The following is a 21,026-nucleotide window of genomic DNA, read 5'->3' on the forward strand; positions in this document are numbered from 1 at the left end:
CTCTTTGCGAAACCATGGACTGTAGCCCACCAGGCTCCTCTGTCCATGGGATTTTCTAGGCAAGAATATTGGATTGGGTTGCCATTCTCTTCTCCAGGGGATCTTCCCAATCCAGGTCTCCTGCACTGCAGGCAGATTCTTTACCATCTGAGCCAAACTATAGCTCAGTTAAGATGGTAAAGAGTCTGCTTGCAGTGCGGGAGACCCAGGTTCAATCCTTGGTTCGGGAAGATCCCCTAGTGAAGGAAATGGCAACCCACTCCAGTATTCTTGCCTGGAAAATCCCACGGACAGAGGAGCCCAGCAAGACTACAGCCCATGGGGTCACAAAGAGTCAGAGATGACTAACTTCACTGTCTTTTTCTTCCTATTAATTCTATTTAATCACATTCAATACAACAAAATCTCAATGATTCAGAAAAAGAATAATATACCAAACAGAATACATATATGAAAAAAATCATAGAAAACTTCAAAGCATTGTGTTTTACTTATTTCAAATATAGCCTATATAGATTAAGTACAAATACATATTACAGTGTAAAATGACAGAAATTAATGCAAAATTGCATTAATTAATGTCAGTTGTTTCAAAGTACATAGTCATGTGTCCTAAAGAGAAATGTCTTAAAAGCCAAAAAATCAATTGCTTCACTCAGAATTAGAAATTACATTAAAGGAATAATTATATTGTTGACCTTTTTTAAGCTACTAATGGTAGTTTGGTTCTCCTTTATAATTAAAATGCCAAAAATTTGAAAAGAAAGATGCAACTTATATTTTTGTACTACATAAAATTGTTATGTGGAAACCAAATTAATCTCTAGATGGGAAATCTCTTTGCTTTAATGAAGAGACACATGAACAGCTAAAATGTGCCCCAAACTTTTATTCATATTTCACTATACTACACATGAAGAGTAATAGGTTGTTTACTTCTATCTTAACTAATTTAAATCAACTATTCATAGAACTGGGGCTTCCCTTGTGGCTCAGATGGTAAAGAATCTGCCTGCAATGCAGGAGACCAAGGTTTGATACCTGGGTCAGGAAGGGAATGGCAACCTACTCCAGTATTCTTTCTTGGAGAATTCCATGTACAGAGGAGCCTGGTGGGCTATAGTCCATGCGGTCACAAAGGGTCAGACATGACAAAGCGACTAACATAAACATTCATAGACTACTGCCTATAATCAGAATTACTTGAGGAAAAATATGATGGAGTAACCCTTAAAAGCAATTCTGAGGCTTTGTGAACTCTAGATGCTATATATTCCTACTACACTTTTTGACATTACAGTATGTTCATCAAGGCCACAGTGTGAAATGCAACTTCTCCAGATCTTCAAAGCCTCCATCAGCGTCAGTCCACGATAATGATTAGGATTTTATATTCAAATGTCAGAAGACACTTAAGAGTCCCTTGGACTGCAAGGAGATCAAAGCAGTCTATCCTAAAGGAAATCAACTCTGAATATTCATTGGAAGGACTGTAGTTGAAGCTGAATTTCCAATACTTTGGCCACCTGATGCAAAGAAGTTACTCATTGGAAAAGACACTGATGCTGGGGAAAATTGAGGGGAAAGGAGAAAAGGGCAGCAGAGGATGAGATGGTTAGATAGCATCACTGACTCAATGGACACGATTCTGAGCAAATTCCAAGAGACAGTGAAGGACATGGGAGTCTGGTGTGCTATAGTCCATAGGGTAGCAAAGAGTCAGACATAATTTAGCGATTGAACAACAACCACCTAAAAGCTGAGTTTTTTCCTCACTCAAAACCTTAACAACACCACCCCTTGGCTCTTTTCTCACAAGGTCTAAACAACAATCTGGCCTAAACATCATTAGTTTTGTCCATTCTGTTGGGCATCATCTTAGCTGTGACTCTCCAAAAGTCTGACTCTACAAAACTTATCACTCAAATAGCAAGGGTAGAAAAGAGGAAGTCTGTAAGAATCTTCCCTCCTTCCTAAAATACCCTAAGTCTCACACTGGATGTTTCTTTCTTCTTGGTTCTCACTTTTGTCCCACTTGATCTGCAAGATAGAATTTTCTGAAATGGGAAGAACCTGTATATCCTCAACCACACTACTAGAATCAGAAGAGGATAAAAATAAATAAATAAATAGCTAAATCTGCTATTGTCACAGTTCATTAATCATTTCTTTAATATTTCCAATAAAACCACAATCCCCCAAGAAAATTACTAATTTCTGAGTTATTGACAAATTAATTTTGTCTTTGAATAATATCAGAACAGTATCAGAGAAAGAGGATTGTAAATCTTGATCTATAGAGTATGTGGCCTAGAAGATTAGCAACACTCCTGACTCAATGCTTACACAGGTTATGTAGATATGGAAACTAGGTTAAGATCAGCTCCTGACAATTCTCAGAGAAAACTCAGTTATTTATTATTGTTGCTATAATTGTAGTGGTGGTAATATTTAAGAAGATATATCTAACATTCACCCCAGCTACAAAAAAATAACCCAATAAAAGATCTACAAAATGTCTAGCCTTCACCTGTGTAACTCTCTCCTGTATCCTCCAAGATAAAATTATTGCAAATAAAATTAAATCAAATACTTGACAGAATAGAGTTATTAAATTTGTATGACATCTACCAAAAATGATTTTTTGGTTCAAGGTTTATCTATGGTACTCCTTTCCAGCAATACAGTTAGAATTAAAGCTGCTATTACTTTACGAGGATAAAATGAAATGACTTGTACACAGACTATTGCTAGTTTCTTTTCCTTAAGTTAATAAAAATTTTATATTTAACAAGAAAAAACAACCAATAATTTAAAAATAAGACTCTTTCAGCGTAGCTTCAAATTCTAAATAATTTTTGGGTGGGACACTTTCTTATGGGTATGTGCCTGCACTACAGGTCTACTAAGAATTAAAGCATTTATAATAACTTATGTAATTATGATGAATATATATATTCTGTATTTTGAAGAGACAATATAAAATTCTATGATGTGGTGATGAAAGAATTAATTATCTTTACAACTCATCCAAAAATGGCATCATAATTATAATTTTTTTTAAAGTCTTAACCATTTCCCTATTTTAATACATCAGAAATTAATATCTGATTTCCCCAAATACTATTGTTAATGACCTTCACTGTAGTATTAAAAGGGCTTCCCAACTGGCTCTAGTGGTAAAGAACCTGCCAGCCAATGCAGAGACACAAGAGACACAGGTTTGATCCCTGAGCCGGGAAGATCCCCTGGAGGAGGGCGTGGCAACCCACTCCAGTATTCTTGCCTGGAAAATCCCATGAACAGAGGAATCTGGTGGGGTACAGTTCAGAGGGTTGCGAAAAGTCAGACATGACTAATGTGACTTAACACACATGCACGTAGCATTAAAAAAATGCAGGCTCATCTAAGCATTATCAACACTTAATATAGAGGAGGTCTGCACTGTGTTCACGACTGTATCCAATAAACAGACTCAAAAGGCAAGGAAAAGCTATTAAACCTTACTTTATTATTAACTATGATTAGTAATTATTTTTAATCATTCTGCATCCAAGCAATCATGTCTGTTTTCTTGTTTGGTAAATTAAATCTTAAATTTATGACACATCTTTACTCATTCAAATATGTTCTCGAGTGAAAATTATTTCAATTATTTTTAGGTTCTTAAATTTTGTCTTTTTCTTTAAAGAACACAGAAGTTTCTTTGAGTATTAATTAAGTTAAAAGATTATCCTTCCACATATTTACCAATAAAGTCCTCTGTAAGCTTCTCTCAGCTTCTCTCTTAACTAAAGCTGCATCTCTACGAGTTGGACACGACTGAGCAACTTCGCTTTCACTTTTCACTTTCATGCATTGGAGTAGGAAACGGCAACCCACTCCAGTATTCTTGCCTGGAGAATCCCAGGGACGGCGGAGCCTGGTGGGCTGCCGTCTATGGGGTCGCACAGAGTAGGACACGACTGAAGCGAATTAGCAGCAGCATACTAACAAAATGACTTAACTGAGTTGGCCAGTTGGGCTGAAAAATTTGGTGTGTGTGCTTTGCAACCCAACAAACAGTTTATAATCAATAGGTCTGTTTTAAGTAAAAATAGGAGGTCTATGCCTACACATTAAAAAGAAGATAAGAATAGAAGTAACAGGATTACAACCCAAATCATACCGATAAAATTTTGAGGAAAATCCAGAATTGTTCAAGTAGAAATCTTTTTTTTTTTCTTCAAAAGATATACCTAAAATTAAGTTGGTATAGCTTTAAGAAAGCCCTATAAACAGGGAAGATATGGAAGCAATGATTCCTATAAGAATCTGGTTTGAATATTCTTTTAAATATAATGTACATGATGAGTCAAGAGATGGTAAAATTCCACAACCATCAAGGAAATAATATTACAAATTGCCTTTTGAATACCTGTAATTTGAAACACAAAATACAAAAAAAAATCTACTTCAGCCATTTTTATAGCACTTGTTATTGATAATAGCAAATTAACTTTCTCCAAGTTGAACTTGAGATCAAACCAAGTGGCTTGAGAGGTAAAATATGCTTTAATGTTCTATTAGTTTTAAGTCAAATAGAAGGCATATGCCAGAAATAAGAAAAAACTCTAAATGTTTAGGAACTAAAAGAACATTTTCAAATTTTGCACTCAATTAAAATTTAGATATAACATATTCAAAGGAGTTTAGATTTTTTACTTAAATTCATCAATCAGATTGAGCCCAGCCTTACTTCCTGTGTACCTTTTCTTACTTCCCTGTGGATGCATTGGTAAGAAGAATGCCACATCCATTCTGATTAACCAGCAGATAAGCAATGTGGAAATTGATTTAAAGTCTCTACCACTAGAAATGTCAAAACAGATGTTACTTTCTCATAGGATGACAGCACTGGGCCTGAGATGTCAAACGTAATTAAAATTTTTATTTTCAAATGTACTCCACAGTTTATACATGCTGAAAGTATGTCTTACCTTTCCAACTTGTAGAGTGCTATGCTTTGCAAAATGGGAAAGTCTTTTAGTTTAGACTCCATTTGGGAGTGAAATCATTTCATCAATCAGTACCCAGAGGTTTCCTTCAGTTTTTGGCATGAAAAGATTGGCATTGTATTAAAAGGTGCTGACAACTGAAAGAGCAATTCTAGCAGGGCCAATTTCTCTCACCCTCCTATCTACGACTCTCAAGGTTTTTTTCCCAGTGGGTAACCCAAAATAGAGAATAAATTACTGTCTTTATTTATGAACCACTCATTTCATTTTATGGAAGGGGAGAGGGTCAGAAGTTGCACGCTACTCAGTCATATTTATTAATAAATTTACTTACTAAGTTTCTCCCAAAGTCTTTTCCATGGCCATATGAGTAACAAAATGCCTGGAGAGGTAGTCTCTGCCTTTTTAGGACATGCATTCAAAACACTGAAGGGATAGAACTCACCATACACTTCAGAGAATATCACCTTAGGTTTGTGACTCATAAAAGGAAAAAAAGGAATTTCAAAAGTATGGATATTCTGAAGGTCTTCTGCCTCTACATCCCCAAAGCATAATTTGAGGAGCTCTGACCTACCCACGACCACAGTTGAGCACCCTACATCTAGCCTTGAAGTACATAACCTGTGTTGTCTCCGTTGCTAGAGAATTAGTTTCCTAAGGGCAAGAAATATGTCATATTCATGTGTTTATCAGCTATAGAGGTTTATGATACCTTGCATGTAGGTTGCTCTAATTTTTAAAAATCAATTTTGTTGGAAGGTTGAAAAGTCAGACATAGAACAACCGCCCTCTGAAGACCTAAGCCACACAGTGGAGTGGCTCAGAGCAGCAGCCTGGGCAGTCAGCTGCTTGATTTTACATCTCAGCCTTACTATCTGAGTGTTTAATCATGTGCCAGGCATTGTTCTAATGATCTTATATATATTATCTCACTAAATCCTCACAACAACCATAATAACATATGAAGAAACACAGGCACAGTAATGAGATATAAATCACCCAGAATCACACAGCTGGTAAATACTTTGTTTTTCTATTTCACCTAAGAGTTACTTTGGAAAATTTTATATTTATTTATTCTTCTCAAGGCTTGAAATGTTAATTATTCTGATCGTTATTTAGTTTCTTAATTTCTTGAAAATAAATTTCATTGTTTATTTCTTTTTTTGTCACGGACTTCTTTTTTTTTTTTTAAATAAATTTATTTATTTTAGTTGGGGGCTAATTACTTTACAATATTGTAGTAGTTTTTGCCATACATTGACATGAATCAGCCATGGGTTTACATGTGTTCCCCTTCCTGGACCCCCCTCCCACCTCCCTCCCCATCCCATCCCTCTGGGTCATCCCATTGCCCCAGCCCTGAGCATTTGTCTCATGCATCGAACATGGAATGGTGTTCTGTTTCACATACGATAATATACATGTTTCAATGCTATTCTCCCAGAACATCCCACCCTCACCTTCTCCCTCAGAGTCCATAAGACTGTTCTATGCATCTGTGTCTGTCTCGCATATATGGTTATCATTACCATCTTTCAAATTCCATATATATATGCATTAGTATACTGTATTGGTGTTTTTCTTTCTGGCTTACTTCACTCTGTATAACGGGCTCCAGTTTCATCCATCTCAATAGAACCGATTCAAATGTATTTTTTTAATGGCTGAGTAATATTCCATTGTGTATATGTACCACAGCTTCCTTATCCATTCGTCTGCTGATGGACATCTAGGTTGCTTCCATGTCCTGGCTATTGTAAACAGTGCTGCGATGAACATTGGGGTACACGCTGTCATGGACTTCTAATTGTTACTTCATTGTGATCAGAAAGTATAACTGCACTCTTCCCAATCCAAAGCATCTATTAAGGTTTCTTTGTGGACTAATGTATGGTCATTTTTGTAAATGTTTCATAGCATTTAAACTATTTGGCTTCCTTTTGAAAGGCATTAAGTATGATACATTCTACTAATGAATATATTTATAAAAATTGTTCATTATGTCTATTTTCTAATATTCCTGTTCTCTCCCAAATTTCCAATGTAATACATAGCTCTCTACAAATGAGAACACAATTGTTATCACTATTTAAACAAAAGTTATATAAGATAAGGACAAAAAGATTAATGATGCACTAATAAGAGAATAAAAAAAAGAAAACAAAACTACACATTTGTTAATTCCTCATCTATTATAAGAAGAAATCATTACATATCATTTTATTCCTCAAGCTGTAAGATGAGAATATTTGTATTAATAGGGATGATTACTAGTAGACATAAAAATTTGCTTCAGTATATACTTTCTAGTTACTGGTATGTGACAAAGGAGTTGGGAGGGGGTACAAAGGAGACAGATATTATATATCAACAGAAAGGAAACAGAACACAGCAAGAGAGCCAAAACTAAGATCATCCCTAAACAAACATGAATATAAGAGAATTAATTTCAAATACCTATCATAGCAATAAAGGTAAATGAGATAAAAACCACTTTTTAAAAGAAACTGACTCATACATTGAGAAGAGGTAAAAGAAACAATAAGTCCCAAAAATATGCTGTACACAAGATTATATCTAAGACAGTATAATTCATAGCATGAATATAAACGATTGGGCAAAGGAAAACCAGAAGTGTAAAAACAAAAAGTGTTTGTTTTATCTGACGAACCAATGTTTGCCAAAAGTGAACAAGATATATAGAACATTAAACAAAAACCGAGTTGCTCTTTTTTGATGAAGGATTCTTTGTTTAGGTAAGTTTCTTAGCGAGAATACATAGATGATATATTTTAAGGTTCCTTGAATATTTAAGTTTATTTTTAGGTTAATTCCATACATGAATGAAAACATGGCTAATATTAAATACTAGGGGCACATTAATTTACCCTTATCAACTCTTTATGTATTGCTCAGTTGACTACTGGCATCTAAAATCTCCAGGAGAATACTGAAACTAGCTTGAATTTTTATATTACACTTTTGAATGAAGTGTTTCTTCTAACTGGATATTTAATATTAACAGTATAATATATACCTGGCATACATTGCTGCCTTTAATTTTTGCAGCAACTCTGGGATATTTGAGATTCACTGAAACACATTCAAAGTCATCAGCTGGTCTTAGTGGTGATGAAGAAGGCAGACACTATGATACTTTGGATAAACTGCCCCCAAACTGTTCCACTTATACAGAACTTTCTGAGACAAATCCCAAGGAATTTGCTAAAACCCTGTTGCTGATACAAAGATCTTCCTGATATTGCATTTTATCAGAGCCCATAATACTAATATCAAGCATATATCAATATATCATGATAAGACTTAGGACATATTATCTCAAAAACAAGTTTTCACCTACAAGTTAATTCGTCCACAGAATTTTCTCATACTTTAAAATACTTTTATAAAAAATAAAAATAAAAAAATGAAATACTTTTATATACTTAAACACACAGAAAATTTTAGTATAAGATAATCAATACCCACATAATCACAACCCAGAATTAATAATATGCTAATAAGTTTATTATCTTTGCTTTATATTTCTTTTTAACTATTGCCAAAAAAAAAACTACTCATTCCAGATTTTGAGTCTTTCTTCAAGTCATTCTGCTTCCTTTCTTCTCAGAGACAACTATCCAACTCATCCAGGTTTCTATACTTTCTTACATTCATTACCATATTAAATTTGCATTGCAGAAGATTTATTTATATATATATATATAAATTAGTCTTGCTGTACTTTGCAAATACAACACTTTATTTTTTAAAAATCTATCACATTTGAAATATTTTAACACACTTAAAAATCAAGTTCATTAATCTCTGAGTACCTGAGAAAAACATGGGTTCTCTACTTGCTGTAGTCAAGAGCCATATGTGTTAGGTCTTATTTATCTATTAGATCAAGCTTGTTAATTGAATTCTTCAGACTTTCTGTATTCTTGAAAATTTTTTTGTCTCCTTGATTTACTAGTTACTAAAAAGGCATGTGCAAATCTCCTGCCATAACTATGGATTAGTCAAATTCTTTTTATAATTCTGTCAATTTTTGCTTTAAATATACACTTTTTAACAAATTTTTCCCTTGTAAAGAAAACTTTTAAGATTTACTCTCTCAGTAACTTTCAAATATACAATACCGTATTGTTAACTATCATCACTATGCTGTATATTACATCCCCAGGTCTTATTTATTTTGAACTGGAAGTTTGTACCTTTTGAACACCTTCACCTTTGCAATATTTAATACTAAAATATTTAAATATGCTTCAAATATTTTGAAGCCATGACATATAAAGTTTAATTTTATTATTTATTGATAGAAGAGTCCTTTTATTTTGTATGTGACACCCCTTTTTGTCCCTATTAATGGTTCACATGTTAAAACGTTTTTATTAATCAAAATATTTATTTGGCTGTTACTTCCTGGTACATTTTTTTTCTCAAAATATATTTTACATATCTGGGTCACTATATAATATTTCATGTCTAGTACAAATGGAATATATCTACAAAGTGTCTGACAAATTTGAGTCTCCCTTTTACATATGTGAATTTAATCTATTTTTATAATGATTTATGGTATGTCTTACCCTATCTCCGCCATCTTCTTTTGTGTTTTATTTTACTAATCACTTTTCTTTGCTTCATTTGCTTCATTCTTTTTCTGCCCTTGGACTGAATTACATGTTTCTTCTTTATTTTTCCCCTTTATTTCCCTCTATTGATTAGAAATAGATTTAGTAATATATTTGTTTTTATTTGTCCATCTCAGAACTGAAACAATTCTTTCAGTCTGTTTCATAAATCTGAAATTTCAAACCTATGTTTTCATAAATTTTCTAAAATTCTAGACCAGAAAACCTGTTTTCAAACATTTTTTTCTCCCCAACTCTCTATTCATTTATAACTCATAAATAGGTCTTCTCACTCCATATTTCCATGTCTTTTCATTTCTTCTTCCTATTTTCCAACACTTAATTTGTCTGTGTTGTATTGTAAATATCTTACTCCCTTCAACTATAGCTAGTCTTTTCTTTGTCATGTATATTATGATTTTAATTTCAAAAATCATACATTTTAAATTTCTGAAATTTATATTTCAGTATTTTAAATTTTCCCTATACTTTTTCCATAATGTTCTGATTTTGTCTAATAATTGATGTTGATTTTTTTACTCTTTATAACTCATGGAAAATAGCCCTTTGGTTATTTCATATAGATTTTTCTTGGTGTTTAAATCAAGCCATTTTGTACATATGCTATCATTTCTTCCTATCATATATTATTATGTTTTATGATGTCATTCCTTGAGTGCTATTTCCTGGGATATCTATGGGGAAAAATAGTCTCTTACATTTATCTGACAAAGAATTCATATTTAGAATGTGTAAAAAACTGTGTACATCAAAATAAGACAAAAAAAGACGCGAAATTTTTAAGAATTGAAGAGACACTAGGCAAAAGATGATATATAAGTGGCCAATAAACACGAAAACATCATTACTCACAGTTGTTGCAGCTAGAGGTCTGTGAGGCACATCTAACGGCTGCCACAGTTCACCACTTATGTCACTTTCACAGACATTTCTTCCTGAGGAGAAATACAAAAAAAAGAAAGTTAATGGGATGAACCACATCCCTGTCACACCAGTAATTTCAGGGCCATATTGCCATGCATTCTCTTCTTTATATGGTATTCATTCTAATTTACCCCAGGCATAGCTATCAACTCTGATGGCCTAAGTGATGGGGTGATCAAAATTTTCAAAAGGTCATTAATGGAAAGAAACGACAAGCCAACAGAGGAGGAGGCAATATTCTCAATACATGAAACTGTCAAGGCTTATATTAAGAATGTATAAATAAATTCTATAAACTAATAACAAAAAGACAAATAACTAAATAATAAAATAACAGACTTTAATCAAATACATTTTTAAAAAAAAGGCATACCCCAAAGGCCAATCAGTCACTTCAGTTCAGTCACTCAGTCGTGTCCAATTCTTCACAACCCCATGGACTGCAGCATGCCAGGCTTCCCTGTCCATCACCAACTACCAGAGCTTACTCAAACTCATGTCCATCAAGTCAGTGATACTATCCAACCATCTCATTCTCTGTTGTCCCCTTCTCCTCCTGCCTTCAGTCTTTCCCAGCATCAGGGTCTTTTCCAATGAGTCAGTTCTTCTCACCAGGTGGCCAAAGATTTGGAGCTTCAGCTTCAGCATCAGTCCTTCTAATAAGTATTCAGGACTGATTTCCTTTAGGATGGACTGGTTGGATCTCCTTGCAGTCCAAGGGACTCTCAAGAGTCTTCTCCAACACCACAGTTCAAAAGCATCAATTCTTCAGTGCTCAGCTTTCTTCATAGTCTAACTCTCACATCCATACATGACTACTGGAAAAACCGTAGCTTTGACTAGATGGACTTTTGTTGGCAAAGTAATGTCTCTGCTTTTTAATATGCTGTCTAGGTTGGTTATAGCTTTTCTTCCAAGAAGCAAGCATCCTTTAATTTCATGACTGTAATCACCATCTGCAGTGATTTTCAAGCCCCCAAAAATAAAGTCTCTCACCGTTTCCATTATTTCCTCGTCTATTTGCCATGAAGAAATGGGACCGGATGCCATGATCTTAGTTTTCTGAATGTTGAGCTTTAAGTCAACTTTTTCACTCTCCTCTTTCACTTTCATCAAGAGGCTCTTGAGTTCTTCTTCACTTTCTGCCATAAGGGTGGTGTCATCTGAATATCTGAGGTTATTGATATTTCTCCCGGCAATCTTGATTCCAGCTTGTGATTTATCCAGCCTGGCATTTTGCATGATGTACTCTGCATATAAGTTAAGTAAGCAGGGTGACAATATACAGCCTTGACGTACTCTTTTCCCAATTTGGAACCAGTCTGTTGTTCCAGGTACAATAAATATGTATTTGTTGTTCTAAAGGCCAATAAATATATGAAAAAGTAATCAACTCTTTAGTGAAGAATTCAAATTAAATGTACTATGACATACCACTCCCCACATACCAATGTGACTAAAATGAAAATAACAGACATTGCCAAGGATTAATGATGATGGGGAGCAACTTGAACACTCCTACGCTGCTGATGGAAATATAAATTGGTACCGCCACTATGGGAAACTTTTTAGCAGTATCTATTAATACTAATCTTTTAATTCTACTTTCAGGTATATATTCAACAGAAATGATACATACTTTTCCTAAAACATATCATAGTATAACTATCTGTAATAGCCCCAAACTGAAAAAAATATATCCATCATAATACAATGGATAAATAAAGTCATATTTTTATATGTGCTATTTCAGTTATCTGAAACTACCCTAGAACTACCCTAGAACTTAATGGCTTAAAACATGATTTATTATTTTTGAAAATTGTGTAGGTTGGCCAGGACGTTCTTCTACTAGTCTTGTCTAGATTCACTCATGTGGCTACAGTCATCTGATGTCTCATCTGAATCTGCAGGTACAAGATGGCCTCTGGAACATGCTTCTGGTTGTCAGTGGGGAATCTCTATTCTCCCATCATGCAGAGGCTTTCATCTACAGTGGGCTACTTTAGGCTTCTTCACAGCATGGTAATAAAAGGACCTAAAAAGGCAAGATGGAGAAGGCAATGGCAACCCCCTTCACTACTCTTGCCTGGAAAATCCCATGGGTGGAGGAGCCTGGTAGGCTGCAGTCCATGGGGTCACAAAGAGTCAGACACGACTGAGCAACTTCACTTTCACTTTTCACTTTTATGCATTGGAAAAGGAAATGGCAACCCACTCCAGTGTTCTTGCCTGGAGAATCCCAGGGACGGGGGAGCCTGGTGGGCTGCCATCTATGGGGTCGCACAGAGTCAGACATGACTGAAGCGACTTAGCAGCAGCAGCAGCAAGAAGGCAAGAGAGAAATCTGCAAGTGTTCTTAGGGCTAAGCCCTAGAACTTACATAATATAATTTCCACCACAAACTATGCCAAAGCATTTACAAGTCCAGCTCAGATTTAAGACACTGAAGAAATAGTCTCCTTTTTGAAAGGAGAAGCAGCAATAATACATTGCAGAGGGGCATGAACACAGAGAGGCCTGATTTATTGGGAGCCATCATTACAGCAATCTACCACAACCAATATACAGCAATGACAATGAATCAATTACTGCTATAAGCAACAGCAGTGATGAACTTCACAATGCTGAGCAGAAGATGCAAGTCACAAATATATATAACTTGTTCCATTTATATAAAATGCAAAAATCTACATAACGAATACATGAAAGAGTCCAATGAATATATCTGTGGTGCTATTGATCTTTTATTCCCTGACCTATGCAGTCATTACATGTGAATTTTTACTTGTGATCATTTATTGTTTTGTTCTTTCGATTTCTGTAATTTTCTATATGTTTGTTATACTTCAGAAGAAATTTTATAGACCAGAATAACAAAAACAAAAGCATTTTTAAATAATGGACACAAATATTCTTTAATACCATTCAGGTAGTCCTAAAATATGAACTGATGGATTATTCATTTCACTGCTGAAAAAGTGAGAAAGAATCTAAGGCTGTGGGAGTCAGTCTTGGGGAAATTTGTTTCTATTCTCTTTCTACCTTATTTTGCTTAAGCCTCTATATTAAGGATCAGTTTCCTGGTCATCACTTCTGTTTGATATGGTGATTATTTTCCTCTGCTCACACTCCTCTATTTACTACTGCTGATCCTGGTTAAGGTAATTATTTATAGGAGATTATTTCTTATGTCTTCTTGTTTATCTACATTAGATAGTGTTCTAGTCCCAAACTTTACTCCTGCTTATCTAAGGAAGTAAGGAATATTTTTCATATTTTTCCTGGCAAGTCAGGCCATTTAACTCTACTAAGCCCCAGATAATCATGATGGTGTGATCACTCACCTAAAGTCAGACATCCTGGAGTGTGAAGTCATATGGGCCTTAGGAAGCATCAGTACAAACAAAGCTAGTGGAGGTGATGGAATTCCAGCTGAGCTATTTCAAATCCTAAAAGATGATGCTGTGAAAGTGCTGCACTCAATATGCCAGCAAATTTGGAAAACTCAGCAGTGGCCACAGGACTGGAAAAGGTCAGTTTTCATTCCAATCCCAAAGAAAGGCAATGCCAAAGAATGCTCAAACTACTGCACAATTGCATTCATCTCACATGCTAGTAATGATTAAAATTCTCCAAGCCAGGCTTCAGCAATATGTGAACCGTGAACTTCCAGATTTCAAGTTGAATTTAGAAAAGGCAGAGAAAAAAGAGATCAAGTTGCCAACATCCATTGGATCATAGAAAAAGCAAAAGAATTCCAGAAAAATATCTACTTCTCTTTCATTGACTACGCTAAAGCCGTTAAATGTGTGTATCACAACAAACTGTGGAAAATTCTTCAGGAGATGGGAATACCAGACTAACCTTACCTGCCTCCTGAAAAATCTGTTTGCAGGTCAAGAAGCAACAGTTAGAATCGGACATGAAACAATGGACTGGTTTAAAATTGGGAAAGGCGTACCTCAAGACTGTATATTGTCACCCTGATTATTTAACTTATATGCAGAGTATATCATGTGAAATGCTTGGCTGGATGAAGCACAAGCTGGAATCAAGATTGCCGGGAGAAATATCAATAACCTCAGATATGCAGATGACACCACACTTATGGCAGAAAGTGAAGAGGAACTAAAGAGCCTCTTGATGAAAGTGAAAGAGGAGAGTGAAGAAGCTGGCTTAAAGTTCAACATTCAAAAAAAGAAGATCATGGCATCTGGTCCCATCACTTTATGGTGAATAGATGAGGAAACAATGGAAACAGTGACAGACTATTTTCTTGGGCTCCAAATTCACTGCATATGGTTACTGCAGCCACGAAATTAAAATACACTTGTTCCTTGGAAGACAAGCTATGACCAACCTGGACAGCATACTAAAAAACAGAGACATTACTTTGCCAAAAAAGGTCCATCTAGACAAAGCTATGGTTTTTCCAGTAGTCATGTATGGATGTGAGAGTTGGACTATAAGGAAAGCTGAGCACTGAAAAATTGATGCTTTTGAACTGTGGTGTTGGAGAAGACTCTTGAGAGTCCCTTGGAAAGCAAGGAGATCAGACCAGTCAATCCTAAAGGAAATCAGCCCTGAATATCATTGGAAGGACTGATGCTGAAGCTGAAGCTCCAATACTTTGGCCACCTGATGCAAAGAACTAACTCACTGGAAAAGCCTCTAATGCTGGGAAAGATTGAAGGCAGGAAGAGAAGGGGATGACAGAGAATGAGACGGTTGGATGGTATCACCGACTCAATGGACTTGAGTTTGAGCAGTTTCTTGGAATTGGTGATGGACAGCGAAGCTTGGTGTGTTGCAGTCCATGGGGTTGCAAAGAGTCAGACATGACTGAGCAACTGAAATGACTGAAGTGGTAATTTAAATGAGATTTTCCAGAGGTTCCTCCATTTAGTTTGCTACCATATTGAGTCACTCTTCTAAGAAATGCAGCTTCTTGTAGCTTTTTTCCTAATTGGGTTCAAATCATTTTGTATATAAGCAATACTGTGCAGAAGTTAACATTGTAGACTTTGGAATCTAAGTGCCTGAGTTCACATCTTGGCCTTGACCTTAGAGAGATTACTTTCCTGTTACGAGCCTCAATTTCCATGTTTATAAAATAGAGATGCCTCCTGTTAATTGCCTCTGTACCAAAGTCTCACTGGGCTTAAGTTGTTCTTTTAAAGAGGAGACGATATCCCCCAAACATATCTATGTGCCAAAACCTGTAAAGAAGGTTTCAAATACATGTCAGTTGTATTCCCTGAAACTTACTTAATTATACATAAACCATTATTTCAGTATCTGCCTGATCATCTCTTCTTAAACATGAGTTCATGAGAACTGGCCTGGAAGCTAGCTATCAGTAAACACAGGAATTGCTTTTTATGCTAAATCTTTTATTTTCATTGAATTGAAGTTTGGAGTTTACAAATAATTAGTTGATTTTAAACTTACTATTATGTAGGTAGGATAGATATTAATATCACTATTTCATAGACCAGAAACCTGAAACTTGGAAAGCTGCATTTATTCAAGCCAGTAAATTGCAGAGCTGAAACTCAAATCCAAGTTGTCTGAGTTCAGATCCAGTGTATTATGGTTAACTGTCTCCACAAAGATGGAGACATGCTATATGTTAAATGTGATCCTCTAACGTACATGGACTGTAATCACAGAATGTTATCCCATCCTTAAGTGATAGTAGATTTCCCTCATAGGAACCTCATCAAAGTCATGATTCCTCTTCCCAGAAAAACCCATATTAGTTGTCAGCCACATGTGCAGACACACACACGCACGCACACACACACACACATCACATCCTTTTGCAAGTAGTTACAAGAGTTTTAAGGATGCTCTGAACAACAAAGCCAAGTTTAGAGAGATGTCTCCCTTGCAGAGGCTGATCCTGTCCTCCAAGGCTGGTTTTATAAAAGCTTTACTATGTGTGTTTTGGTGATAGTGCTATATATTTCTTTTATTTTCAAAATTCTTTATCCAAGGCACATATCCTTATTTTTAAAATATTTAAAGATGCATATAAGTGATTTGGTCTACATGGTAAAAAAGAAATTTAATTGAAATACTCAAGAGTTCTCTTCTATTTTCCTAGAAGTTGTCTTAGCACATTATGGTTTCTTATCATATTTACAGAACTGAATTGTTAAATAATATCTATATATCTGAATTTAATTATATTTATATGCAATATAATGTGCAATCAAATTGTCAACATCCGTTGGATCATCAAAAAAGCAAGAGAGTTCCAGAAAAACATTTATTTCTGCTTTAGTGACTACACCAAAGAGTTGACTGTGTAGATCACAACAAACTGTGGAAAATTCTTAAAGAGATGGGAATACCAGACCACCTGACCTGCATGCTGAGAAATCTGTATGCAGGTCAAAAAGCAACAGTTAGAACTGGACATGAAACAACAGACTGGTTCTAAATCAGGAAAGGAGTATGTCAAGGCTGCATATTGTCACCCTGCTTATTTAACTTATATGCAGAGTACATCATACAAAATGCCGGGCTGGATGAAGCACAAGCTGGAATCAAGATTGCCAAGAGAAATATCAATAACCTCAGATATGCAGATGACACCAGTCTTATGGCAGTAAGCAAAGAAGAAACAAAGAGCCTCTTGATGAGGTTGAAAGAGGAGAGTGAAATAGTTGGCTTAAAACTCAACATTCAGAAAAACTAAGATCATGGCATCAGGTCCAATCACTTCATGACAAATAGATGGGGAAATAATGCAAACAGTGAGAGACTATTTTGTTGGGCTCCAAGATCACTGCAGATGGTGGCTGCAGCCTTGAAATTAAAAGATGCTTGCTCCTTGGAAGGAAAGCTATGATCAACGTAGACAGCATATTAAAAGCAGAGACATTACTTTGCCAACAAAAGTCTATCTAGTCAAAACTATGCTTTTTCCAGTAGTCATGTATGGATGTGAGAGTCAGACTATAAAGAAAGCTGAGCACTGAAGAATTAATGCTTTTGAACTGTGGAGTTGGAGAAAACTCATGAGAGTCCCTTGGACTGCAAGGAGATCAAACCAGTCCTTCCTAAAGGAAATCCATCCTGAATATTCATTGAAAGGATTGATGCTAAAGCGGAAACTCCAATACTTTGGCCACCTGATATGAAGAACTCACTCACTAGAAAAGACCCTGATGCTGGGAAAGATTGAAGGCAGAAGGAAAAGGAGATGACAGAGGATGAGATGGTTGGATGGCATCACTGACTCAATGGACATGAGTTTGAGTAAGCTCCAGGAGCTGGTGATGGACAGGGAAGCTGTCTGGCACGCTGTAGTCCATGGGGTCGCAAAGAGTCGGACACGACTGAGCGAATGAACTGAACTGAATGTGCAATGTGTTAGTCACTCAGTCATGTCCAACTCTGCAACCTCATGGACTGCAGCCTACCAGGCACCCCTGTCCATGGAATTTTCCAGGCAAGAATACTGCAGTGGGGAGCAGGGCATCTTTCCAACCCAGGGTTCGAACCCAGGTCTCCAGCATTGCAGGCAGATTCTTTACTGTCTGAGTCACCAGGGAAGTTGCATACACATATTTAATTACTTCTTCCAGTTACTTAGAGCAGATTTAAACAAACACTTCTTGAGCAAACTCTTAACAAAATATTTTAATATCTTAAAAGTATGTCTTCACAACCCTTTCTGTCAATTGAGTGATTGACTAGTTTCTGATCAATATCAACTATGTGTGTGAACACTAACGAGAACGGTAATAGAGGCAAGGGCTCAAACTCTCAACCTTGGCTGCACTTCTGAACCACCTAGGGGACCTTTAAAAATGGTTTATTCTGTGGCTCCAGTTTCAGGAATTTTGATACAATGTATGGAGTATGACCTGAGCAATGGGATTTTTTTTAATCTAGTTAAGTTTGTACCAAAAGTTAACAATCACTGCCCTAATGTATTTGTTTTCCTCCAGAATGGGACAATTCTCAGAAAGCACAAGAGATAATATATTTACTATATTATTATGATCTATCAAGCTAGGATAAATTGAGATTATTTTGAGGAGAGGAGCTGAATTTAACTGGAGTATAGCTGACCAAAGTGATAAATTCAGCCTACTCCTTTCTAAATCAGTTTTCATTTTTCCTTATTATAAGTCATATATAATATGTAAGCTCTGACTCTAGAAACATGCAGCTACATGCTGATGACATAGTCAATGTAATTAGCCTTTCCACCATGCCTGAAGAATCATAATCCATGATTTTGCTTAATCAGAATCATGGAATGTAGTATCTGGAAGCCTCACCTGAGCTCTGATGCACTTGCTTATTTTTAACATATCACAAAATCTCATATATACCAAGTTACATTTGTGAGTCATAGTTTAATAAACCCTATCAAAGGCTTTTATTAAGAAAACCTCAAGGCTGAATTTCTGTCATCAGAAGAATTTTCAGGTTTTTTGCACCAGATCTAGAGTGGCTTAGGGAGCTGGAATACTAGTGAAGGGGAAAAAAGAGAAGAAATTTAGAGGAGCCCAGGGAATATGGGGACAGCCTAATAATTGTAAGTCATATTTATAATGGTATTTTTCCTGGAAATCTCTTCCTCCTACACCCTCATTTCAGGAAATGCAACATAAACAACTAAAGATGTGCAGTCACCTGAGGAGCAAGAAGAGGAGAGTTGGGAGGATGGTTTCAGGGCTGACTCCTATTAAATTACCTTGTGCCTCTCTCCACTCCTGCATTTAGCCAATGCAGTAACTAGCAGAACTCTATCTGAAAAAACTGGGAGCAAAGATCTATCTCTGGAGAAGCTTTAGCTTTTAAATGTAAACGATTAGATGAAAATGGAGTGAATGGGAAAAAATGCGAGTACATCATCATTTATTGTAGGCCTCCATTCTTTTTCCCTTCCTTCTCCAGACTCTCCTAAGTTTAACAGTGCAATCTTTTCCTTAAAATTTGGTGTTTTATTTAATGATGCAACAGATATCCCCCCTCCCCTAAATTAAGTATAATTCCAGGCTTAGAAAACTGATAAAAATAATTAAAAGAGAAAATATCAAAGACTACAAAATAATCAGTGTAGTAATTACGATAATGTGTCTGCATCCTGCCTGAAATGTTAATAACTATGTCTTAATAAGAAGAACTAACATTTATGAGTACTTAAGGGACTAAGAATATTTTAATAGTCAAGTTTATAGAAACAGGAAGTATCAATAGAATGGTGATTACTAGCAGCTGAAAAGAGAAAGAAATGGAAAGTTGCTATTTAATGGATATAGAACTTCAGATTTGAAAAAATTCTGGTGGCTTGTTTCACAATAATGTGATGTACTTAACACTACTGAGCTGTACACTTGAAAATATTTAAAGTGATAAATTTCACATTATGTGTTATTTACCACAATAAAAAGTAAATGTAATTTCAAAGATATATAAAAGTGATTAGTAACTGGCAGAGTCAAGAGTTAGGTTGTGATTCAAAATCTCATGTTCTTTTACTCTGAATCCCCCTGTAAGAACTATTCCCTAAATAATAGGTAATTAAATCATTATCATGACCGAAAGCCCATTGCAATCATGCATCAGCATTCCTTTGTGGGATGACAATCAGGAATAAGCACCAACCCTGGTAGGACAAAGCCTGAAGAGCCAGTTTCCACCTGGCCATATTTGAACCCAGTTTCCAAGGGAAAACATCAAAAGTATTTTTCTTTTAACACTGAAAAACAAGTGCTCCATATGGCATGAACACAAAGACTGGTTCACTGACTTGACCATTTTATTCCCTTTTATAATGATTACTTATTGTCATAGATACATAGCCACTGCAAAGTAATGCTTGGTAGAACACGGCCATCTCCAGGAAATGAGGCCTGAGGACATGCCTCACTTATGTGGTGAGAAAAAGTTGATTCTAACAGCGCTACACTCTAACAAACACTTCATCTGTCGGCATTGTTACAAGAAAAGTTGGAAACCAAATAAAGGATAATTGTCCATTCTCAACAGGATGTGGCAATTTCATCTGTGATCCTTTTTTTGCAGGCAATAGCAAGACTTACCAAACGAACTAAATGAGGAATGATTCTGACGGAGAGATGACGTTAAGGCCTAAGTCTGAGTTCCTCTCAGATGCTGGATTGATTGCTATAATGTAAACCTGTGGCACAGTGTATTCTCCACTGATATCACCCACTGATCTCCAGGCCTGTCTGTGTGTGAGATTTCCACTAAAAGCCAAACAGTGACCTGAATAACTCATTGAGTTGTACAAGATTAGTCCAGATTTAAATAAAGCTTATATCTGGTGAAGTTAAAATTTAAACTGTTAATAGACTCACTACATATTGAACTCTGTAAGAGCTATAAATACTTTTGATAAAAGAGAATTTGATTGAGATAAATATTAATCTAGATATAAATT

At 35.7% G+C, this 21,026-nt stretch overlaps 1 protein-coding gene across 1 annotated transcript in view; it reads right to left on the reverse strand.

Moving 5' to 3' along the window:
- The window catches only part of FOXP2 (forkhead box P2), a 1,512,938-nt gene that overhangs the window by 1,394,044 nt on the left and 97,868 nt on the right, over nucleotides 1-21,026 (reverse strand). The window contains exon 3 of the mRNA XM_081537130.1: nucleotides 10,520-10,602. The gene's annotated coding sequence lies outside the window, so the exon portion shown is untranslated. The remainder of the gene's footprint in view (nucleotides 1-10,519; nucleotides 10,603-21,026) is intronic.

The sequence above is a fragment of the Giraffa tippelskirchi genome, chromosome 10, assembly GCF_054371585.1.
Source record: "Giraffa tippelskirchi isolate mGirTip1 chromosome 10, T2T-mGirTip1v1.2.pri, whole genome shotgun sequence".
Lineage (NCBI taxonomy): Eukaryota > Metazoa > Chordata > Mammalia > Artiodactyla > Giraffidae > Giraffa > Giraffa tippelskirchi.